Consider the following 23,708-nt stretch of genomic DNA (forward strand, 5'->3'; position numbering starts at 1 on the left):
AAATTGATTTGAAAAATAAATAAATGAATAAATAAAAGTAAATGATAAATTTAAGTTTGTGTTTTATGTAGAATTGTGTAGATGAATTATATGTTATGTGTTTGTAAGTTGTTTACATGGTACTCATTACTTTAAAAACAGGAATGTTCACTAATTAAGAAAATATACATGATGTTAGCAACAGTTTGAAAGACACAAATGTCTTCAAACCTACATTTTGCCTAAATTAGCCAATCAATATTATATTTGGGTGTTTTGGACCTTAAGCAAAGCAATTCTTGAGAGATTTGATTCCCTCAGCAAAGAAATGGCTTGAGACAGTGATTTAAAATGTTTATGTGATGTCTTATGTTTTGTGGGCAACTTAGACATGACTGTTAAAAATATAATTAGATGTGTACATAAATGTTTGAGATCTATAAGTAAATTAAAATACTAAAGACATTTACTAAGTATAGATTCAAGTGTTCTTGGCTTCTTAAAAATCTGTAAATGACAATGTACTTGGGTCTATTAAACATGTTTCATACTTTGTTAATATGTGTATATATAATCCTCCATAAAACAAGCTCAAAAGATATTGGATGCTGTAATAAGCTTGAGAGTAACTATTTTAAAAGAACAGTAACTATCTAGAAATGGAAACATCAAAGTATAGGTCAACAAATGTAAATAATGAGCCTTAAGTGGTAAATCTTAAAGTGCTTGACAGCTAAATTTGGTGTTAATTTTGGAATATCCCAAAGTTGGTAATTTGTATAAGGAGAACTCGTTTAACTAAATAAATATTATTCAAGATAAAATTCAACATATGATGGGAAGAGACTAAGATCTTTTTTCCTGAAATGTGTAAGGCTTTCTTATAAAAACAAAATGAGCTTTTTAAAAAACCACATTGTAAAGTACCAAGTTAAAGCAAGGATTATATGTAGAGCTAATAGCTATAACTTATCTGATCTGCTAGTAGATTTGTTTATATGGACTAATGCTAACAATTTGTTTTGTTTTGTTGGATACAGGGTTTCACCATGTAGTCTAGGCTGGCCTTAGACTCACAGCAATCCTCCTGCCTCAGCCTCCCCAGTACTGGAATTACAAGCATGCACCACCATGCCTGGTGTAATGCTAACAGTTTTTTGTTTTTGTTTCTGTTTTTGTTTTGTTTTTTTGAGACAGGGTCTTGAAAATTCATTATGGTATTGAACTCACTGTGTAGCCCAAACTGGCCTTGAACTAACAGTGATCCTCTGCCTCAGCCTCCGCTGGGATACAGGTGTGTGCCACCACGCCCAGCTCTAAAGCTAACAGTTTTAAGAGTTGGTAAAAGAGCTGCTTGCTTCTCTAATAAGCTGCTGGGCTTTTTTTTTTTTTTTTTTTTTTTTAAATCTAGTCCTTGCTCTAATTAGGCACTTTACAATGTGGGATTTTTTTAAAGTTCGCTTTGTTTTCACAGGAAAGCCTTGCAAGGTTCAGAAAAAGTATCTTAGTCTCTTCCAACCACATGTGCTGAACTCCTGGATAAGTATGCTGTGATCATGTGTACATACGCTGTTAGTTTGGGAAAGTGCTGGTAACCTAAGGATGTGACTGCAGTTGTAAATTTAACTGACACAGCAAAGTGGAACTTTAAAAGTTAATATTTTTCTTTAGAGACAAACAGCTTCTACAAACTTCCTCAGGCTTTGGGCCTAAATCACTGTGCCCACTTCTCAGCCCAGAAGTGGTACACAGATGCTGGTCCAGCAGGCCAGGAACAGGGCGGGAGGGGAAGATGCTGGGAGGGAGATGGCAAGCCCGGAGAGGTCTTCGTCTCACTGAGGTCCCTCTTTGCCCTGCTGCTTACCAACTTGTGTCTGGGGATCTGAGGCAAAGGAGGCCCTCTGTGTCCTTTTCCTTTTCACCAAAATCAGTGGCTTTTTTTGTTTTGGTTCATTAAAAACAAATAGATCGGATCATAAGGACCTGACTGGGTGGTAACAAAAAGGGCATGATCAGCAGCAACTCCAGGACAGGACAGGAAAGCGGCAGCTGTCAGGACAGCCTCGTCACAAAAATCACGTTACCTTCCGGAATTGTTTTCCCCATTGTTAGGGGTGTAACCCACAGCCTTGCACATACATCTCCATCCCAGGTCCCTGGGGTGCATTTTTTAAATCAATTAATTATGAAAGACTTTAGGTGGTAAAAACACACAGAATAACATAATGAGCATGTATGCATCCTCCACTTAGCTTCAGAAATAAAATATTTCCAGTACAGTTGAAGTCCCATTGCATGATATGGATGATTTAGGATGGTTCTTATACTATATTTAAAAAGCAGCACATAGTATAAATGCCTTTGCCATCTGCTTGTTCTGCTTGATGTTGTATGTCAAATGCTGATGTGTGTATCTATAGTTTGTCTTCATTTCTGCTGATATTAACTTAAAATGGTTGGCAGTGCAACTACAGAAGCAAATACTAAGTCTAGCCTGGTGGAAGCGAGTGCCAGATCCTCTGGGGAGCTACACCCTCAAATCAGGCCTCGCGGGATTTCAGTAAGAGACTGAAACTGAAAATGCCAAACACAAACAATAAATAGCAGACTCTGATGAAGTCCCACACGCAAACACTCAAATAATGCATTTATGAGTATTTGAAATAAAAATGAATACCTAAAAATTTAAACACATTAAAGAACGAGTAGATAATACGAGGAAATGATTCACTGATAAATGAATAAAGAGAGGCAAGGCAGAGAGAAATCTGGGAAGTTGGTTTTGGTAATAGTATAGTTGAACATGTTTGTAAACAAAATAAATGTGCTGAAAATATGATACATTTAAAATAAAAATAAGTCATAAAATGAACCACCTCACCTCTGGAAAATCATTCCTGTCTGCTTTCTGTTCAGCAAATTCAGCCATCCAGCTCTTCAACACATACCTAGGGTTAACAGCTTAAACCAGGGCAGAAGGTCACCTCAGAACAGTAAATTACGAATTTGTGTATCATCCTTGTGCAGGTGCCATGCTGTCTCTGTATTGTCCAAATTTCAGTATGTGTACTGCCAAATAGCACACAGGCAATAAATTACTGACTCAACATAGACCACATGAAATCACTGGTGAAGTTAATCTTTAAGCCTGTCACAAGAATCACTATAAGCCAATTTTGAATGTTCACAAACAATGCTGAATGTTTATTATGATACTACAAAAACTTTTGACCAGTCAGTATTCTGTTATATTCTTTTCAGCATCATAAGTAATCTGTTTTTTTTTTCATCAGTTTTGCTTTATTGAGTACTTCATAAAGCACGAAGAAAGTAGGTAATTCATCTGAGTTAGCTCCAGTTCCCTGTGCGGAGGGTAGAAGATGAAGGTGCTTCACCATTTGCGAGCCCAGAGTCTGACTCAGGGCACTGCTTGCTGCCCAGGAGCACATGACATGTCATATGTCAAGGGCACATGACAACGCTCCTGTAAATTTGTATTTTTGATAGTGATTCATATTTTTTCATATTAAATAAGTATAGCAATAGTAGTCCACTTCAAAAAATCCCAGCAGCTCTCATTATTTGAGATGTGCCTTTTCTAAAATCATTTATGAACTAGCTGAGGAAGAGATATGCTTTTCTCCCTGGCTCAAAAGAAATTCTGGGAATTCTGAATAAATCAGTGATATGATTCTTAAGAATACTTACCATATTAGAGTGAAGTGAACATACTTGTTTCATTTTGACATAGTTTAAAGATCTGTCAGAGTAATAATCTAAAATCTGAGGGCCTTACAATCTGTTCATTCTACTCCTCTAGGTATATGGACTAAGGAAACAATTTTAAACATAAAAAGTATTATTTTCATTAAGGTAAAACTGGAAAACATGATAGGGAAATGGTCAAGTAATACATTTCATATATTTGCAAAGAAATTAAGTAGCTGCTAAAAGGACATCATAGGGCTGGGGCTAGCTCAATGGAAGAACACTTGTCTGACACACACAAAGCTCTGATTCAATTCCCAGTGCAAGTGTATTGTATGCACACACTCTCTGTGCGTGAAATTGCAAAGATAAGCTTTATTTTTAGTTCAAAAAATGTGAAATTATACTATAGGAATTAGGAATGCAGCTCAGTGGTAGAGGAAGTTTAATCCCCAGCATCTCAAGGAAAAAGGAAAGAAAGAAAATTATACCATAGTATGATCACTGCTACATTTTCTCCTAATCAAAATAACAGGGAAAAAAGAGATTGGAGGCCAATACAGGAAAATGTGAGCATCAGTTTACTTGCATGATGGGAATATGGGGATCTTTTGTGTTTTTTCTGTATGATTATATTGCAAACCTTTAGAAAATTCATTTATAAAAACTCCTTTAAAATAAAAATACATAAACATGAAAGTATATATGCAGTCTTTATAGAAAAGGATAACCAATGTGTAAAAATAACTGTGGATACACTCATCTTATACACAAAAGGAAAGCTGAGTTATTCAGTTAAGAATCTGATGGGCTTCTAGGAAGACGGTGGAGTGATGAGCAGCTCTGAGAGTTGCAATCCAGATGCTGGAATACAGCAACTCAAGGAAGAGAAGAAAGAGAGAGGTGGATCCTCTGGACCCAGGAAGGATCTGAAGTGACAATTGAAGCCCACAAAGAGAGAAAACAGAGGGACTTCAACAAAGTAGAAGGACATAGTCAGTAGAGCCTTCTCCCTGAATCAAGCCTCATTGCATGGGAGGAGCCGTTCAATTCTCCAGACACATGGTGACTTATGGCAACATCAGAGGTCTCCATGCAGACACAGCAGTGAAAGGGAACAGTGCAAGTGGAGGACTGCACTAGCTGGTGGTGAGCACTGCAGGATTGGACACCCCACAGGAAAGAGTGATTGGCCAGGAGCCATCTTAGAGAGGGACCTACTGAGTTCAGAACTCACAACAACTTTTGGGTCCATCTAGCAACTCCCAATTGAGTTCAAGCTAGCAGAAGGTGGGCTGACAACTGCAGACTGCAGAGGTCTGGTCCCAGCCTTATGGAAAGAAACCAGCCTGAACTTCAGGGGAAAGGAGTATTGTTTTCCATCTTTTTGACTTTCAGTCTATGAACTTCTTTTTGAATGAAATGTGTTTCTTATGTGCAGCATATTGTTGGGTCTCACCTCTTGATCCATTCTGTTAGTCTTTTTTTTATTGGTGAATTGGCACCATTAACATTGATGGTTATAGATGATATGTACTGACTTATCCTTATCATGTTGTTGGATTTTTTTCCCTTATGTTTAATTACTTGCCTTGCCTTGCACATTCTGTTGGGTTCATTGAGTTGTAGTACTTGTTACCTCTTTCTATAATGTACTTCAGAACATTTTGAAGTGTTGGATTGGTGATCACAAATTTCTTCAGGTGTTCTTTTTCATGGAAATATCTTTTTTCTTCATCAATTGTGAGAGATAGTTTGGGGGAGAGGGTAAATCAATCTGGGTTGGAGGTTGTTTTTAACTAGGGACTGCAGTGCTTTACTCCAAGCTGTCCTTGCTTTGAGGAATTTTGTTTAGAAGTCTGCCATGATTCTGATGGACTTTCCTTTATAGATGATTTATTTCTTTTTCTCTAACAGCTTTTATTATTCTGGTCTTGTGTTAAATTTCTGGAATATTGACTATTACATGCATTGGTATAGTTTTCTTTTTATTAATTTGAGTTCTATGTGCCTCATTTATCTGTAGGTCAAATTGTTTTGCCCTGCCTGGTAAGTTTTCTGCCATTACTTCTGTAAACTGGTTTTGTATGTTGTTTTCATTGTTTCCTGCTTTTTAATTGACCCTGATCAATCTTGCTATTCTTTGCATCATCTAGCAACTATTGAATTGATTTTTTGAGGTCTCTTGATGTTTTTAAGAAATCTTTCTTTTCATGATTATAAACTGCAATCCTGTCTTCTTTGTCTGAGAGTCTGTTCCACACTGGTTCATTCTGCTGCATGTATCTTTCAATGCAATTTTTAATCTTCTGGATATGTTTGAATCTATTACATGCATTCCATTTCTCTCCTGCACTGGGTGTTCAAGATTTCCATCATTTTCATAAGCTCCTCTATTTTTTATCTGTGTCTGATCTAGAGTCACTAACCATGTTATTCATTATAGTCACTGTCTCTGTAGTTATCTGAGAAATTATTTCTGATTTGATTTTTTCTAGAGTCTCATTCATCTGCTTTGTTGTTACTTCTGCTGTTACCACTTCAAAGAGTCCAGGTGGGTGGATTTCAGGTTGTTCCACCTCATTTCCTCCATTCAGTAGGGGGAATGCCTTTTGGTGAGATGGAAGTCTGAGGCTACATTTTGCCTAAACGCCGTCTTATTTTCTTTTTTTTTTTTCCTTTTTAAGTTTAATTCCTGGGTTGATGCTTCTAAGTTGCTATGGCAAGTATGTTTATTGCTATCTCCCTTAAGAAATGACTATTTCTCAAATACGTCTTCAGGCATAGCTAACTTTTGGGTTTTGTTTTTGTTGCAAGATCTTGTCTCTTCAATTTATTGGCAGAAGCTGCTGCCCACTTGGCCCAGCCCTGTTTCTTTGGCACTGGCCTATGGTATTGTTTATGGTCCTTAGGCAGTCTCAGTCTTGGCATACCAAGAAGAACTTCTGATTAGAGTAGAACAGTTATATCACATTGGCTAAAGCAGTACAATCAGCAATAACATCAAACAGCCTAGAAAATGACAAATGTGATGGCTATTAATTTTCTACCTTTAACTGTATGAACTAGATGTGTGATTATATAACAAAATCTAAAATGACTAGAAAATTCTATACAGTAAATGAGCTCTCAGTATGGTGATTTTTACTCTCAAGCAAGAAAATTTAAAATGGGGTAAGGAGAAAACTAGAGAATAGAAGAAGAAGAGATTCAAAGCAAGGCTGGAGGAAAAGGAAGATTACACAAACTTTGGGAAACTGGTAAAGAACACAGGGAAAGAGAGAAGAAAGAAGTATAAACAAGAACAGAACAGCAACAACAAAAATCTAGAAACTATGTTCATGCTCATATAAAAACAGGAAGAATCAATCAAGAAAAAAACAAAAGAAAAGAAAAAAAATGTTCACTTCAAGGTTTGTCTCTGCTGCTACTGATAGACAAATTGAGTAGACAGAGCCCAGATCCATGTTGATTAATCCAAAAAAGCCAGCTGTAGATTCACAATGGGGTACTGGATAATCTCAACAAACCTGCTCCTTTAGTTATACTGAAGTTCAGTCTTGTCTCTGGCTTTGAAGCTGAAACCCAATTTGTTCAGCCTACAACATTCCTTGTGCCTCCTGCTAGCTTGACCTCATCTCCTTGCCAGCTTGAACTCAGAGCCTTGATTTCCTGCCAACTTTAACTTGGTTTCACCTCACCCTGACACTGAGAACCACTAGGTGAAGCTGGCCTGCGCCGTTCTGAGTTCCTAGCTCAGGTGACGCCCTCCAAGGTGGCTACTGGCCACTCTCCCTTTCCTGAGGAACGTCTGGACCTGAATAACTCACCAGCTGCAGCAGTCTGCTGTGTCTCTGCTCCATTCCACTGATGTGTTTCTTCATGGAGGCCTCTGGGCTTACCAGTAGTCACCATGTGTCTGTAATTTTGAGCTGTCCCCCTATGCAGTGAGTCAGAGCTCAGGGAGAAAGCTTTGCTTGCCCTCTTCTTCTTCACTGAAGTCTCTTTCTTCACTCTCCTTGTGGGCTTCAATTGTTGCTTCAGATCCTTGCTGGGTCCCAGGAACCCACTTCCTCTTCCTTCTCTTCCTCACATTATCATACTCCAGCATCAGGACACCAAATCATGGAGAGGCTCTTTTCCTGCAGTTCATCGCTCTATCTTAGACTGATTTTATTGCCTGCAGCAGAACGTGGCTTTTCTCTCTCCTCACTGATTTGGCTACAGAGAGGAATCCAGTGACCAGGAGAAACTGGGCTGTGAAGCAAACAGGTGATTCATGGCATCTACAAATAACTTATGAAAACCTGGCAGGTACTATCAAAATATGCAAAGAATTGTGGCTTCAAGTAGTATTCAGGGTCAGATTTAAGATTTGGATTTTTGGGAACTCAGGACCCTGGGAAGCCAAGCAAGCACCTCCCTCCCTGGTAAGTGGTGGCAGTGTGGCCCACTGCAGCACTTCCAGGGGGAGAACCAGCAGTGTCTCCTGAGATCCACGCCATGTTGGAACTTAGGACTCTGGGAAGCCAAGCCAGCACCTCCCCTCCCTGGTAAGCGGAGGCAGGGTGGCAGACTGCAGCCCTTCCAGGGGGAGAACTAGCAGTTTCTCCTGAAATCCATGCCATGTTGGAACTGAGGATGCTGTGAAAACAAATGACCATTCTGCCTCCCTGCTTAGCAATAATGAACCTACTGCTACATGGGCTAGAATCAAATATTCCACTTCCCCTATCCTCCTTCTCCTCCTCCTCCCTGCCCATTAGCAAGTGGGAACCAGAAATTTGAGCATCTCCTGGGAGATTGACCATAGCAAATAAGGGGGACTTCCTTCTATCATTTCTTTGAAGGCAAATATTTTTATTACTGTTTTGCTCTTTTCTGATTAATGGTACTGCTCTATTCAATATTCTGTTTTGATAAGTTCTATAGTATTCTATATTTCATCTCAATTTGATATACGTGATTGAAAGAACAACTATTATAAAGATAACAAAATATACTGTGATACCTATTACTGTTATCCCGGTAACCTGCTGTGAAGTTCTGTACCAGTTTCACTGTATGATCTTAATTGGCTTTATTCTGTCTTGTTCTGTTGTATACTTTCAAAATAAAATTTTTAAAAAAGATTTGGATTTTTGACAGGGATGCTCAACTAGTAAAGTCCATACAGATATTCCAAAAATTGACACTCTTCTGGTCTCAAGCATCTCAGGTAAGGGATACTGGAGCTGTATATTATTCTTTGAGAGTTATCTAATTATGTACTCTTTTTTTCTGGTTTAGAACTTTCCTTTTGAAAGTTAACTTCATTTTTTTAAAGTTAACTTCTTTTGGCAAAAAATGTAAGCAATGTTTAATAAAGATTATATTAAAACAAAAGTCTTACTTGACTTTCATATAATTTGATAACTACTGATCACTAGATTACAGGCTCTTTCAGGGCAGAAATATAACTCAACTCTGTGGCATCTGCAGCAACGTGACAACTGGGTATGGTGGCACCTACCCTCAATGCCAGCAATTGGGTGACTGAGGCAAGAGGATTTCCATGAGTTCCAGGACAGCATGGGCTACATGGTGAGTTCACAGCCCACTTGAACTACAGAGCAAGACCCTGTCTAGATAGATGATAGATAGATAGATAGATAGATAGATAGATGATTGATAGATAGGTAGATAGATAGATAGATAGATAGATAGATAGATAATAGGCAGACAGATGATAATAAACAATGTCACTGCAAAAATCACATATAATAGGGGCTAAGAATATATGTTTGCTGAATAAATCAACTTGATGGTGGAAAAAAATTACAACCAATTTAATATCTTTGGAGATGTAGAGATTTCAGGGCTTTTAAAAGAATGTCCTTGTGAACCATCTCACCTCACTGGTAAGTGACTGTGGTGTGGCAGGCTGAGGCTGCCCCAGGGCGAGAACCACTGGTGTCTCCTGAGATCCATGCCATATTGGAACTTAGGGTGCTGGGAAACCAAGCAGCCAACTTGCCTCTCTGGTAAGCAGCTGTGAACCTACCAGTGTGCGGGCTGAGAATCAAACACCTCATCCTCCCCCCACCCCATTAGCAAATGGGAGCCAGAGATCTGAGCATCTCTTGGCAGGCTGACCATATGCAATGTAGCAAATAAGGGGGATTTCCTGCTAGCATCTCTTTGAAGGCAAATATTTTCATTACTGTTTTGCTTTGTTCTGATTAATGGTATTGCTGTATTCAATATCCTGTCTTGATAAGTTCTATAATGTTTTCTATTTCATTTGATCTTGCTATACCTGATTGAAATCACAACTATTGTGAAGATAATGAGATATACTATGGTACCTATTACTGTTATCCTGGTAACCTGCTGTGAAGTTCTGTACCAGTTTCACTACACTGTCTCAATTGGCTTTGTTCCATCTTGTTCTGTTGTATTTTACTACCTTCATAATAATAAAACAATTTTTAAAAGAATGTCCTTGCACTATATGTCCTACCTGCCACGCCATGAGCAAGCTTCCTCTGCCACACCCTTCTGCCATGCTGCCTACCTGCAGCCAGACAGCTCAAAACTGGAACCTATACACACTGAGAGCCGAAATCAGCCCCTCTTCCACAGGGAAAAAACTCAATTGTATAACTCTGGAGCTGCCCAGGTGAGCATATTTTAAGTAAATGGAAATATTTCACATTGGAACATTAGGTATATTCCTCTGGGAGCCTGATTATCTTACTTTTTCCATTAGAAACTGTAAAAGTGATATTTCTTATCAACTTTACAGTCACAAAATAAACAGCATCAGAAACATCATCTTTGAATAGAAAAACACAGTTGACTGTCCAGAGTATCATAGTATTCATGGTAATCAAAAACATTTATTAAGGGGCTGGGGATTTAGCTCAGCGGCATAAGCGCCTGCCTTGCAAGCAGGCAGTCATGAGTTCGATCCCTGGTACCGATAAAAAGGAAAAAGACCGAAAAGGGAGAGAAAATGGCGGCGTGCTAGGGGATCGAGCGAAGAATCTCTCCAGAGAATTCAAACTCAAAGCTAAAAAAAAAAAAAAAAAGACAGCATGGAGAGGACCAGACAAATCCATAGCGATTCTTATCAACCAAGACAGTACAGCTGGAGGATTTAAAGTCGTGCTGAGACCGGAGGCTGCAAATCCCGCGCCCTTAAATCAATGAACAGACTCGTGGACCCAACACGAAAAGCTGAGTTGCTTTTGGGGACTGCGGAAACTGAGACCCAGATCGAGACTCCAGGTGGCAGCCAGTTCTGCACCGCTGCACCAGAGCAGATGTACAGAGCTCTGGCGTTTCGAATCTAAACGGTGCACAGAAATCTGACCAGTCAGCGCTGAGCCGCGAGGTGGGGAAAAGTGGACGGCTTGGTGTGTGGCGGTCCCGGAGCGGGGACTTGCACCGGACTCTGGTGAGTATAGAAAACCCCGCGACGGCTGGGTTTGGCCAGAGAACAGCTGGCCCGCCACCACGGGGAAATCAATAACACAGAATCTGGTGCAGACATATTAGCCTGGCGGCTGAAACCGCAGCTTGGTGACATCACCAGGACCCCCTGTAGGGAGGGCTGGTGGAAGACATCTTGAGTCCTGGCAGAGTCTGATTGCTTGCTGGCTTCAGCTCCGCACGGAGAACTTAGTGGGAGCCATCTTGGTTTTGGGCAGATCTGCTTTTCTAGAGCTCCTATCACAGAGAGGTTTGGAAGAGAACGGCTGGGACCTGGGCAGAATCCTGTGCCATTACCCAGCTGCTTTTGATTCAGGGAGAACTGGCAGGAGCTGTTGGGGCTAGATCAGGCCTCTGCTTGGGGCCCAATGGGCGGATGCAGAATGGTCACAACTCAGTGACAACCAGAAAGTACAGCCTAATTTATGAACTAACTGACACAGAGGCTAGAGACTAGACTGTACTGCCCCTGCATCCCAGCCTACCCCAGATAACAGAAAATTGGGGAGGACAGCAAAAACTCAAGCCAGCACGCTTCTGAAAGGCCCTAAGCAATTCGGAGAGGGCCAGAGAACTCCAGGACAGTCTGAAAGAAACCAGAAACATGACAAGAGATAAAAATAAAAAAAAATCTCCAGCTGTTCAACAGGAGAAATTAAACCCAAGAGAACTAAACACTGAAGAGAACAAGCACAGTAACCATCCATTGCTCGACTCAGCATCAGCCGAAATTAAAAAGTATTTACATGATCTCATAGAGGAATTTAAAGATGTACTCCTGATCCAAGTGAGGCAAGATATAAAGAGATTAATTAAAGAAATGACAAGCCCTGCCCAAGAGAACACAGATGGAAGAACTGAGGAAATCAGAAAAGAAAGAGAAGCATCTGAAGAATTTAAGCATAACTTAGAATACATGAAACAGATCCAAAGAGAAAATCAGGAAATTAAAAACTCCATTGAATATTGGCAAAATGCCTTGACAGAAACTAAAGACAACCTTCTGAAACTTGAAGAGAGATTTAGGGCTTATGAACGTGAAAGAAAAAGCCTCTTAAAAATAACAAGGAACCAGAAAGAAGCAATTCTAAAACTGGAAGATGATAAAAAGATGCATAACCTAAGAATAAAAAATGTGAGTGAGGAAGCAGGAACATCCAAAAATGAAATACAAAAAATATTCACAGAGATATTAAAGCAAAATTTCCCATGTATAGCAAAAAGAAATGATATCCAGATAAAAGAAGCATACAGAACGCCAGCTACCTACAACCAAAACAGATCTACGCCTAGGCATATAATAATCGAGATCCCAGAAATCCACCAAAAAAACAGAATACTAAAAGCATCCAGAGAAAAGATGCAGGTTACCTATAACGGGAAATCTATCAAAATAACGGCAGACTTATCAACACAAACTCTTAAGTCAAGAAGGGAGTGGGGAGAAATATTCCAAGTCCTGAAGGAAAAAAATATGCAACCTAAGTTCATATATCCATCAAAACTCTCTCTAAAAATTAATGAAGAAATAAGATACTTTCAAGACAAGGAGGAACTGTGGGAGTTCGTGGCCACCAATCCAACCCTACAGAGAGCGCTGAAGGACATTACAGAGAAAGAGAGGAAGAGATATCAGGATTACAGCTACAGTGGCAGAGAGGCCTCAGTGTATGGGACAGACCATGGAATGAGGGAATAAGGTGGACAAATTATAGCAGAAAAGTGGAGTAGCAGACATGAGGCAGAGACGGTAAGCTAGTCTTTGGTAGAGACAGCTCTGAAACTATATTTAAAAAAAAAAAAGCAGAGGTCATTGCTAATGGTGTATAACGATTTAAAAGACACAGTAGTCCTAGTGCCATATTTAGATTGAATTAAATTTGTTCTGGTCTGTCCACTCATATCAGATTTGAGGACACAGACCTCTAGAACCAAAAATAGCAGGTTATACCATGGTAACCATCCTTACTTTCCTATTGACTTAAGCTGAAATCCTGTATTACTTACATTGTCTTACTATGACTGATCTTAATTGTATCTGAATCATAAGACTATTGGTTGGCCTTGACTGATCCTATTTGAAATCCGTATGCGTATTAGAATCAACCCTAAAAGTAGAGGAAACTACTCTGAGCATGACAGGATGTAAAGGATATCCATACTGGTATGAATCAGTAACAGCTCTCAAATACTACAATGCAGTCAAAGATAAGTTTTTATAAAAATAGGTGATAGTATATTTAACTATAATAAGCCAGTGTTGTCGACAAATCTATTGAAAATAACAAGAGAAAACATAGTAGCTACGGAAGATCATTTATATTATAGTTTTGTAAGTCTTATCCATTGCATGTTTATCTAGGAAATTGTTTCGTTGTCTTGTTATGACTTGGTTTTCCCTATAATACAGAGAGGATAGGAACAAATACTCTGAGGAAGAGACCTGAAAAACCCGAGGCTTATTTTGTAGCATTATAATATAAATTCTAGCAACCTATTGCTTGCTGATTAAAATGACTCTGGACTGGTTTCTTCAGCTCAACTTCAGCATATGCAGAGATGGGGACGGCTATCACAAAGAGAATGAGAGATGCGATGGTAGTTGGAAATGTCTTCCCTAATTTGGAACTTGAGGACCTAAAAAGACTCCATCATCCTGTAATGATTTGATTAGTTCTATAATATGCAATAAGTATAGAAAGTGGGTGAAGTTAGGGACAACTATTTGTAAGAGGCTAGAGACAGTTGGATAAGGTAGATCTCCGGTGGACTTGCTTTGAAATCTGTGTTTCTTTAAATTGTTTTTTATTTTTTTTTTAAATGTTCTGTTCTGTTTTGATATGATTAACCTTATCCTCTTAGAGATGTAAAACAAATAGGTGGGACTGATAATCATATTACGGAGCTTTTGTTCGACCATAGAGCAGAATGGTTTGTAGGGTCACTTTTTTGAATGTCATTCTAAATACTTTAATTCTATAACCTAAACAGCCATTTCGAAGAAGACAATTTGTAACTTATCAACTGGCAATTTCTTACCTTTTGTTTGTCTGTAATTTAGTATTATTTTTCTACCCTTTTTTTCTTTAATCTCCATGTATTTTTTTTTTCGTTTCCTTTTCTTTAAATAAAAAAAAAAAAAAGGAAAAAGACCAAAAAAAAAAAAAAAACATTTATTAAGCATAGTTTAATTTGATCCTGGGCTGGACACTGTATGAAAGAGAAATGACCGGGGTTCAGTGGTGATTTATGACTTTGGTGTAATTTGGAAACCTAAAACTAGTAATTGTTTTCAAAAACTATTTGTAAGGCTTTTAAAATATTCATTTTTGATATTCCTATTCTCAAAACTTGGAACATTTCTAAGAAACTTTTAGTAGCAAATCTACTAGTTTTCTTTAGTACTTTTAATTTATTTAAAACAGCAATATATTTTCACACTTGGAATTTCTCAAACACACTACATTCATCCCTGTGCCCCCAACATTTCCTGTGACAAAGACAAATGTATTCTGCAATAAAACAATAATTGATACTTCAGTGCTTTATATGTACCAAAGCCACTGTCTTATTTAACTTTACAACAATCCATGATATAAATGCCTTGTATAAGGAGGAAGAGGAAAAAAGTTACAACAGGTTTAGTGGATAAATACAAGTGTTTTAAAACTGAATTATCAGCTGAGTGTGGTGGTGCACACCTATAATTCCAGGACTTGGACAGGGGCCGCTCTGGGGCTAGGGGCCATGTGACCCTAGGGTCAGCAGTGAATACAGAACAGCAAAGACTCCAGAGGGAACTGCGAGCTCAGACCTCATCACCCTCTTCTAGATGTCTCCTGCTTCATGTCTGTGTTATTCATGAACTGCATATCTTTGGTACCCATTGCTGCATAAGTGTGTGCAGTTTCTATATGGCTCCATTTTCAGATTCATTAAATATAATACATGGAAGAGTGCCTTGAAAAAACAAATGAACTCATTACATCACTGTGGTTGTTGTTGTTGCTGTTTGTTTTTCTGTTTTTTCCATGAATGAGGATCCAGTACAGGGGCACCCCACCACTGAGCTACATTTCAGCTCTTATCTTTTATTTTGAGAAGGGTCTCACTGAGTTACGCAGGCTAGCTTCAAAGTTGCAGTCCTCCTGCCTCAGCCTCTTGAGTATCTAGTATTAGGGGCATGAGCCACTGTATCTGGCTGCTCACTTGCTCTTTTCTTTTTTTTTTTTTTTTTTTTTTGTCTTTTTTGTTTTTATTGGTACCAGGGATTGAACTCAAGACTGCTTGCTTGCAAGGCAGGTGCTTATGCCGCTGAGCTAAATCCCCAGCCCGCTGCTCACTTGCTCTTGATGTAGGTCCTATGCCAGAAATACTCAAAAGATTTAGGCCTTTCTGCTTTAACCTCTTTGGTTTTAGTAGAATCTACATTACAAGAAGAAATAATTTCCACTTTTTCCTTTTCGAACCCAACTTATGTAGTAGACTGAAAAATCAGTGCACAAAAGTGATTTCTTTATATATGCTCTCAGTTAATAGATGTGTGTTACAGCCCGGGGACCATAACAAGATACTTTAGACATATTATTGTTCATCATTACAAAATTCTTGTAAAATAATCCCCATTTCCATATGGGATCTTGAGAGCTAGCGAAGGGTTTCTCAGGTTATCCAGTTACAAAGTGGCAGAGCGGAAACGCTTCTGCCATGCTCCCCAACCCGCGTTCTTTTCACATCCCAAGCGTTATTTACTAAAATTAGGAAGCTCATAGCTGACTCTTCAACTCAACTAAAACACACAAAATTTAGTCCTCGTAAATAATTACTTTTGGTTTTCAACACATAATGCTTTTATGTGATGACCATTAAAGTCAAGAAAATCTAAAGTATCACTCACTTGTTCTTTCTCTTCTTTCACAGTCTGAGTCATTCACATTACTAAAAATGAATACAGCAAAGGACAAAAGTAATCACCACCTCCCCATATTATATATATTTTTACAGTCACAGAAAGTTATTTGCAAGAAAAATAATGATTAAACATTGCAATATCACACTGAATCAGTATTTGAAAGGTGACTAGGAAAGCAAAATATGGCTCATTGTATTAGTAAAAAGTCTCATTAAATATATAAAATGCTACTTTATTTAGTTATTTTAAGCGACATCAAACTTTCTTTCATTTTAACCAATTTTTTACAATACTTGATTGCCAGGGACATCGCTCAGGGTATAAGCACCTTCCTGGCAAGAATAACCTGAGTTTGAGTCCCAGGACCAAAAACTTTCTCTTTTATCTTAAAGATAGTTTTCTGAACATATTTCACTTTTTCTTTTCCTCAGCGTGTCCTTTGTGGAGAGCCCTCAAATGCCCTTAAACGGTCCCAGCGCATGTCCTGGTTTCCTCCTCCCTCCACCTGCCCACACCGACAGCTCCTTCAGGGTGGGAGCCTCTAATTGATTGTGAGTTATTAAATAGTAACTTTATAATTATACAACGCGTGACAATAAACAGCCCCTGCAAGAAGCCGAGCACGCTCTCAGAGCGCCAGGCACGAGCCCCAGCTCCGTGCGGCACGCACGCGTTGCTGAGAGGTTGGAGCCAGGCACAGGGCGGCTCTCTGCAGCGCCGAGCTTGGTGAGTGCCGCCTCAGTATGAAGCAAAAGCTGGGATGGGGAAGGAAGAGGGGCACCTGCTAGCCTGATGGTAACACACTGCATACCTTTTCGAAGCGATCAAATGACTTTGCCTCTTCGGTCTCAACAAGTATTGGGACACCCAGGTAGGAAAGAGTTTGTGCTTTGAAACTGTCTTCAGTGCCCAGAATTGCTAAATGAAATACAGCGATATGCTGATTATTACATTAATATTCAGGTTAATTTCATGTTCCTATACATTGTTTATATGCTTTATTAAAGGACTTACCAAAGTTTTTACATAGAATGCTACTTCAGGTAGAAGTAACACAAAAAGAAATAACTTCTTTTTCCATTTCATTCAACCCTAAAATTTTAATTCATAAGAATTCATGTAATAGCATGATTTAAGAGAAAAATGTACAAGTTCTTATAAACAGAGAAAATCATTATCAAAAGTCTACCTTTATATAACTCCCTCTATAGAATTTTTGACACTTCGACTGTATTTTAAGTAATTTAAAATTACTAATGAAACACTGATTACATGCTGGGAGGCTGGGAACCACATTAAGATGGGAAAGGATATAAAAGTAAGGCATAATCCTTGACTTTAAAAGCAAAATGTATAAACAACTCAATGCCATTTTAAATATATAGATATAAGTATATAATATAGTATATGAATATAAAGACATAAGCAATTAGCTCTATCTAGGGAGTTAGGGAGCTGAAAGGGTTTCAAATACAAGACACAGAAATCACTGAAATAGGTTGGTGTGGCAGTGCACCCCTGCAATCAGTCCCAGCACTCTGGGGGCTGAGGTACCAGGATTGCCACAAGTTCAAGGCCAGCCTGAACTACATAGCAAGACCGTGTCTCAAAAAACTTAAAAGAAAATATTGAAAGGCGTAAGAGTGCAGCCAGATGTGGGGCTACACAGCTGTAGTCCCAACACTGAGGCAGGAGGATTCAAGGCCAGCCTGGTAGACAGTGAGCTCAAGGCCAGCTTGAACTACTGGTAAGACACTGTCTCAAAAAAAAAAAAATTGTCCGATGAGCTCACTCACTTAAATTTTCCCAATTTAACACTCCAGGAGGCTGAGGCAGGAGGATCTCAAGTTTGAGGTCAGCCTGAGAAAACTGACCACTTAATAAGACCCTTTCTCAAAATTAAAAAGAAAGAAGCTGGGCATGGTTGGCTCATGCCTGTAATCCCAGCACTCAGGAGGCTGAGGCAGGAGGATCATTGCAAGTTTGAGACCAACCTGGGCTACAAAATGAGCTCAAGGCCTGCCTGAACTGCATAAAGAGACCCTGTCTCAAAAAGACACACACACACACACACACACACACACATTTATTTATTTATTTAAAATTTCATAGCTGGGTGTGGCAGTGTACACCTGTAATCCCAGCACTCAGGAGACGGAGGCAGGAGGATTGCAGTGAGTTTGAGACCAGCCTGGGCTACAAAGTGAGTTCAAGGCCAACCTGAACTGCATAGTGAGACTCTATCTCAAAAAGACCAAAAAGAAAACAAAAACAAAGGCCCAGGATATAGCTCAGCACCTGTCCGGCAAGCACAAAGTTGTGAGATCAATTCCTGGTACCAAAAAATGGCAAAAACAATGCTTGCAAACTAGAAGACTGAGGCCCTATTAATATACTCATTCCTTGTTTAATGACTTAGTTCTACTCCAGCCACTAAGCTGTTAAATGAATTGGTTGGTTGCTAATGAAGAATTGTATCTAGTATGCACATTACAATATTCAGAGCAAAGATGATGACTTTGTCCAACTTGATGACTTAGCTTTTACTTGCATAACTTACAAGCAGTACTGTGCTGTATAACAGAACATAAACCCGAGACAGGGCTGGTGATTTGGAACTCAGTCTCTCCCGACCTGCTAGTGTAATAAAGAGCTGTCTTCCAGCTCCTCAGTGCCTGTCTTCCATCCCATTTGGTCCTGGTTTTCCCACAACAGTTAAACAGAGAATATCTCTAAATGGTACTGAAGTTTTACACTAAGTAGGAGTGTGCTGGAGACATCCATATTATCAGGAAATGTAATATATTAGCAGTAAAATAAAAAGGCAACACATATTATTAACACTGACTCAAGTACAGCCACTTTTAAAATATTTTGGTAGGTTTTTAAAAAATTTTATTTAAAGAATAAACAAAACAGAAAATGGGTAGAAATAATACATACATTCAGAGAAAAAATAAACAGTAAAAAATCACTATTTAATGTTTACATACTGTCCTTTTACAAGTAGTTGTTCAAGATACAAAACTGGAACATAGAAAGTGGGAATTCAAACAGCAAGACTGCAAACAGTTCTGTTCAACTATCCAACAAAAACTTGGTAATACTTTGCCCAACTTGATGACTTAGCTTTTATTTGCATAACTTACAAGCAGGAACATAAAATCTGTCGATACCAAACAGCAATCAAACAAACCAGATTTAACTAAGATCAGTTATGATAAAACAGTATAAGTCATACAGAGCTCCAGATTAAGATAATAGGAAATGAAAGATGATTACTGTGCTATATCCTGAAGTTTTTGGGATAGCTGTCTGTGTCCTCAAGTCTAATGCAAGTAGACAAACTAGTACAGAATAAAATCTATAAAAAAAAGAATAAAATCTAAGCAGAGTGGTGCAAACAATGTGGGTTTTAAATCCTGATACACTATTAACAATATTTTCTGCCATCTTTTTTAAGACTCTCTCTCCCCAGGGTACACTGTGCATTTTTGGGTCTGATCAAGACCCTTGGTTTTAAATTGGGGGGGGGGGCAATCTGCTATTTACCTAAGTGGTTCCGAACCTTCTTTCTCCTGGTCTTGATCTCTAATTGTATTCCTTTACCTATTAAAGCCTGTCTTTCCAACCTATCGACAAATACTGGTCTAATTGCCCATATTACTCTCTGGTTCTCTGTCACATAGAGCATTGTTTTCTCATATTTGATTTTCAGTCCATGTACTCTTTTTCATGTTAATTATATTTCCTATAAACAGCATCTTGGTGTACCCTGCCTCCTGATCTACTCCACGTGTGGTTCTCTTTTTTTAAATTTATTGTAGCAAGGTCATCTATATTAGAGATTATAACCAACCTTCTCTGCCTCATTTCTGTTATGCTCTTGTTTTGCCATTAGTTGTCTGCTTATCTTATGCATTCTGTTTTCTGCTCTATTCATTGAGGCCTCTCTGCCACTGTTCCTGGAATCCTAGTACTTTTCTCTCTCTCTAGAATGCCCTGCAGTATTCTCTGTAGACTTGGATTGGTGGTTGCAAATTTCCCAAGTTCCTCTTTGTCTTGGAAGCATCTTGTTTCTCCATTAATTTCTAGAGACAGTTTATCAGGGTATATCAATCTGGGTTGGAGATCATTTTGTTTCAGGGCTTGGAATATTTCACTCCAGGCTCTTCTTGACTTGATGGTTTGTGTCAAGAAGTCTGCCGTTTTTGTGATGGATCTTCCTCTATAGGTTATCTGTTTCTTGTCTCTAATAGCTTTTAATATTCTGTTCTTATATTGAATTTCTGGGATCTTGATTATTATATGCCTGGGGGTAGCTCTGTTTTGGTTGTAGGTGGCTGGAGTTCTGTATGCCTCATACATCAGAATATCACTTCCATTTCCTATGTTTGGGAAGTTTTCCTTAATTATTTCTGTGAATAGCCTTTTTAGTTCCTTTGTTTGTACCCCTGCTTCCTCATTCACATTTTTATTCTCAAGTTATAGATCCGCTTGTTGTCTTCTACCCTTTGTATTATTACTGCTTGTTTCCTTGTTATTTTTAGAAAGTTTTCCCTTTAATAATCCCACATTACAAAACTGGCCTCCAGTTTGGATAATCTATCCTTAGTTTCTTTCCGGCTGATTTACCATCTTTCCATAGAGTTTTTACTTTCCTGGTGATCTCTTTGAATGTGCTTCATGTATTCTATATTTTGTTTATATTCTTCATCAAATGGTTCTCTCCTTTGTTTTAGTTTCTCCCTTCTTCCATCTGTGTCTGCTTGAGGGGTGCTTAGCATCTCTTTTATTAATATTCTTATATTTTGCTTTACTTGGCCAAATATTTCACTTTTGAACTTGTCTATGAGGTCCCAAAGATATCTCTTTCTGTCCACTGGTGCTGTGTCTGATATTGCATATTTGCTGTTTTCATTCTCCTTTGTATTTACCTGTCCTGGGTCAATGTTCTCAGGTTTGGGACCTGGGGACTTTTTGTTGTTGCTTCCTCTTCCCATCTTTTTTGTTTCTTCCAGGAGGCCCCAGTTTCTTTCTTTTTTGGTTATAATTCTTCTGAAGCATGCGGGCTGGGTGACCCTTTCCACTGCAGTTTGCAGTGAGTTGCAAACATGGGCAGTGTATGCTGGCCCCTCCCCTCCATATCAGTCAAGCTGCTGTGGCCTACACTGTATTACTGTGTGCTTCCTCCACTCTGGGTCAGCCAAACTTCTGAGGCTTCACTGCGTTAGTGTACGCTGCCACCATAGGGAATTGATTTCGGAAAACCTATTGGGTCTCAGCCAGGTCATGTGACCCAGGCCTAGCTCACTCCACCAGTCCTGTTCAGGAAGGGAACAACTGACTGAAGTCACTGCTGCCTCTTGTACTTGCCAGTCCTGCCCGGTCCCAGAATGTCATCTGCGAGAGTCCCCCTTTCTGTGGAAAGGCTCCACTCCTGTCATTCACCACAGGTCAATGCAGGGTCCTCACCAGCTCAGCTATCTGTTCAGGTGACCGACCCCCAACCTCAGTGTGACTACGCCTCCAGTGAGTCAAAGCAGTGGGACCTCGGATGGCTCGGCAAGTTGCCAGCTGCAGTGGGAGCACAGAACCTTTAGCAGTTCCAATAATAGCACCGGGACTGTATGTTTGATTGGTTCTTCTCACCTTAGTTTCTTCTTGGGAAGAGAGAATTCTCCCTCTGTTTGGGGTCCCCACTCTGTATTATGTTGAATTCTAAGTTGACTATCTCAGGGAGCCTCTGTAGCCTGCTGTTATCTATCTGCCATCTTTGCTCCACCTCTTTGGCAGGTTTTTAAAAAGTTAAATATTAATTTACTAAACAATCCAGAATTTCTACTCCTAGTTTACCCAAGAGAAATGAAGGCATCTCTTCACACAAAAACTTAGGAGAATATTCACAGAAGCATGTGTAGATAATAGCCAAAAAGAGAAACGACCCAGATGTTATCAACTAGTAAATAAATGAACAAGCAAAATGTAGAACAGTCCCACGATGGTCGCCAGTCACTTACAAAGAGGAAAGAACTGTTGGGTCACAACAGGGATGAACCTCAGAAATATGCTAAAGGAAAAAGATTGCATATTGTATGACCCTATGTATATAAAGCATCCACAAACAAAAACCTACACGGTCAGAAAGTGGGCTAGCAGTTATGTGGTGCTGGGAATGGAAATGGGTTTTCTTTTCTTCTTTTTTTTTTTATTAAGAAGGGCAGTTCTTTTATTGTTTGTTTTTACTATTTGCACATTTTCAGTTCATAATGAACACATCTGTCCTGGTAACTGGTACATATATGTAGCAAGCCTTAATTCCTTTTAAATTTCCTCCTCTCTTCTCTCTGTAGATGGGTACAAGGGGTCTTTGTAGAGTGACAGAATCATTCTAAAACTGAACTGTGAAACTGAACACATCCAACAATTATTTTAAAAGTTTTAAACTGTACTTTAAAAGCAAGATTTTGGAATAGGTAAAGTGCACATCCATAAACATGTCAAATAAAACTGAATTAAGAAGACAAAAGTCAGCCCTGAGGGATGCTGAGCTCCAGTAACCAGCTCTCAGTAATCTCCCTGAGCTGCTTTTGTGTCACTGTAAAATCAGCTTCTGTTTTGCCCATAAGCTAATGAAAGCAACTGCATTTACCAATCAAAATTTTTCAAACATACAGTGAAGAGTAATTCAAATGCTAATTGGGAAACGATAACATTATAAACTCATATTAACTTGTCATCATCCTCTTCTTCTCCAAGTAATCCTAGCCTGGCTTAAAAGAAGAAATACCGATTCAATTTGTTATGAAAATTCTCACTATTTTAAGAATTATCCTCAAACCAACCGTGATGCTTCAACATCTGTATACAAAACTGACAAACTGGGAATAAGAAAGATCAGGGTACCCACCAAGAAGCTGAGCAGCACTAGAGAAATGAAAAAGGAAACACAGTTAAACTTTAACTTAAAAGTAATATTCTTGAATTAGAATAAAGAGAACCTTGCCATCTTAAACAATATAGAGATCACCTGCTACCAATTCTAGCTTATCTTAATTTTAAAATCATCTTTAAATAACCCATCTATCTCTTAACATTCTGAAGTGTTTTTTAAATTATACAAGCAACACATTCTGAGTCCCCATGCCCTTTCTGGTCTCATTTCCTCTAATTCATCACCTGGCATACATCCAGTGTGGTATTCCTACTCCTTTAAAACATGACACCCTCCACCGCAAGGCCTTTGCACAGGCTAGTCCCTGCTTGTAGCACGGTTGCCCAAGATAGCTACATGGCGAGGCTTTGTTCCCACAACTCCTTAAAGCATTCATTGGCTTAAGTGCTGACTACTCTTACAACTCCAAGTCCCTCTTCCCTGTACTCACTATCCCCTGGTTTGTTTTCCTTATCTACTATATAACTTATATGTCTACTGATTACTTTGCCTCCTGAAGTAAACACCAGAATGGTGTCTTTTTCTTTTTTCTCCTTCTCTATTCGTTACCATCCCCACAGCACACCAAACAGTGTCAGAGATATGTTGAGTGATAAGACTCAGTAAGTATGGGCTAGGGGTTCAGCTCAGCAGTGTAAGTGCCTGCTTGTCAAATACGAAGTCGTGAGTTTGACCCCG

The 23,708-nt window shown here is 39.0% G+C and overlaps 1 pseudogene; it reads right to left on the reverse strand.

Annotated features, from left to right (window-relative positions):
- Window positions 1–2,966: 2,966 nt before the first annotated feature.
- Window positions 2,967–3,062, reverse strand: LOC111754955 (U6 spliceosomal RNA; annotated as a pseudogene).
- Window positions 3,063–23,708: the final 20,646 nt, after the last annotated feature.

The sequence above is a fragment of the Cavia porcellus genome, unplaced genomic scaffold, assembly GCF_034190915.1.
Source record: "Cavia porcellus strain 051 isolate PalLab524CR breed Dunkin Hartley unplaced genomic scaffold, mCavPor4.1 scaffold_27, whole genome shotgun sequence".
Lineage (NCBI taxonomy): Eukaryota > Metazoa > Chordata > Mammalia > Rodentia > Caviidae > Cavia > Cavia porcellus.